The sequence below is a fragment of the Oculina patagonica genome, unplaced genomic scaffold, assembly GCF_052425735.1.
Source record: "Oculina patagonica isolate OP01 unplaced genomic scaffold, crgOcupat unplaced1849, whole genome shotgun sequence".
Taxonomy (NCBI): domain Eukaryota; kingdom Metazoa; phylum Cnidaria; class Anthozoa; order Scleractinia; family Oculinidae; genus Oculina; species Oculina patagonica.
The window spans coordinates 1-1728 of record NW_027557900.1 but is presented as its reverse complement, the minus strand read 5'-3'; the positions used below and the strand labels follow the sequence as shown (position 1 = coordinate 1728).

General features: G+C 38.1%; 1 long non-coding RNA gene across 1 annotated transcript; it reads left to right on the top strand.

Moving 5' to 3' along the window:
• The first annotated feature begins 52 nt into the window (after positions 1-52).
• Positions 53-1643, top strand: LOC144640104 (uncharacterized). The gene is made up of 3 exons (XR_013568284.1): positions 53-418; positions 1114-1311; positions 1609-1643. It is a non-coding gene; the product is annotated as an uncharacterized LOC144640104 (long non-coding RNA).
• Positions 1644-1728: the final 85 nt, after the last annotated feature.

Genomic DNA, 1728 nt, shown 5'->3' with positions numbered 1-1728 from the left:
TTATATACCATACCACAATGTGCTTCTGATAAAAAGTAAATAAATAGACAAAGGTGAAACTCAAGACAATAATGACAGATGCTTGGTTTATGGCTTAGCAGGAATTTGATAAGGGAAAATTCCCAAACTGCTGATAATCAGGAAATCAATCAACTGATAACTTTTCTTTTGGCAGTCAAACTTTAAGATTGGTTTTAACCTGTTGATTAAATGCATCGCAAATCGCTTTCAATATTATCATTTCCCCTACTCATACCTCATGCAAAATATTCGGTATCTTGAAGGGATCTTGAAGACCCTATTCCTTGAATTAGTATTTCACTTGTCTGAAGTGCCTTTCAATTACTGGTACACTTGCTACTTACCTTGACAGGAAATAATAGCTGAAGGACATGCAGCTGCTCAGGTTATAAACCAGGTGAGAAAAAAAGCTAATTATTGACTGGGAGGCCAAATGTGAAAATTTTTGGGCATCGGTATAGTGTGTATTTATGCCAAGGCAGAGTAACCAAGGCCGGACACGCACGTGAAAAAACTTCTGATACACTGTACATACAAGATCAACGTTCTGTTACTTGGTTGATGACAGTAAGTCATGACTTTACCATACACTGTTCATTCCACCTGCCTACGAAAACAGCACATCCTTTTTTGTCAGTCCAGCTTAAATATTGTTCTGTTTACGTCAGGGTTCTGGGTTGCTGTCTATTTTCTTACTACTGGTATTTGGACTGCTTGAATTCTCACGATTTCTCACATTCACTTTAAGTGATTTTGTACATCTTAACTTTATGTTCCTTAAAACAGATCTCACGTTACTGTTCGCAAATAAACAAAAAATATCTCATAACATTTGCTTGGAGCAGAAACAAAACAATTTAATGCACATTTTCCTTGGTTGAACTGTTACAACCAAGATTTTGTATCATTCACCACAACAGAAATCAGTTTATTCAAATAAAAACCAAACTAATTTAATTATCAAATTGTCGCGAAATGGCACATTCATATTCTGTTGCCGCTATCGATCATCAATTCATAAAGCTTATAAATACCAGAAGTTATCTGAAATTTAAAAATAAATCTTGAATATATACATATAAACCCTTGCAGGTTCATGACAGAATTGTCGAAATGACAGAGTTAAATGACCACCAGAAATCTGCCATAATGGAAAAAATTGCTGTAAGTAGTATCACTATCCCAAAACCTTGTTTCCTCAAAAATAATTATATTTTCTTGCCCTGACAGTTAAATGAAGATTTCCACAAGTGGACTGTTAAGGGTTTCAGATATTTATTCTCTATAGAGGTTGAAGTGAGGAGAGGAGGAGAAGCCACGAGCCAAGTGGCCCACACTGCCGGAGCTTATCCCGGTTTCCGTAGCATTAAGCGGCTAGGAATATTTCTACTCCCCCCTGAATGGGATGCTAGTCCATTGCAGGGTTCCCCCCAGCATTATGTCGCCGCTACCCATGGAGAGAGGCACTATGAGAGTAAAGTGTCTTGCCCAAGAACACAACACAAGTGAACCCGGCCGGGGCTCGAACTTGGACCGCTCGATCCGGAGTCCGGCGCTCTAACCATTAGGTCACCGCACCTCCCATAGGTTGAAGTGAAGTGACATTCAAATCAATTGCTGGGCCATTTACTTTTTTCTCTATCTCAAATATGTCCCTTGATTCATAAGAAAAAAAAAAACAGTTAAATTTTATTCCACTATGAGTTA